Raw genomic sequence first — 298 nt, 5'->3', positions numbered from 1 at the left:
GATTAAATATATGCATTTAAATAATTTTTTTTGTTGTCCACAGTGTCTTAAGCCCGACAGGTTATGGATTAATTTGTCGCGGATCTGAGTTCTATTTAAGGGTCTGTCACTAGCCAATGAATGACTGCATGCATAAGGCGGGATTTGAACCCGCAACACTTAATCGGACGACTGAGTTGACTACTCAACCAATTAATGTTGGTTAAATAACTTCTTAATACAGTGAAACATGATTGAATGTCTGTATATAAGATTTATTTATACTATTATAGGTACAAAAATTAAATTCATATATATG

This window comes from Arachis ipaensis, chromosome B07 (genome assembly GCF_000816755.2).
Source record: "Arachis ipaensis cultivar K30076 chromosome B07, Araip1.1, whole genome shotgun sequence".
NCBI lineage: Eukaryota > Viridiplantae > Streptophyta > Magnoliopsida > Fabales > Fabaceae > Arachis > Arachis ipaensis.
This window is presented reverse-complemented; position numbering follows the sequence as displayed.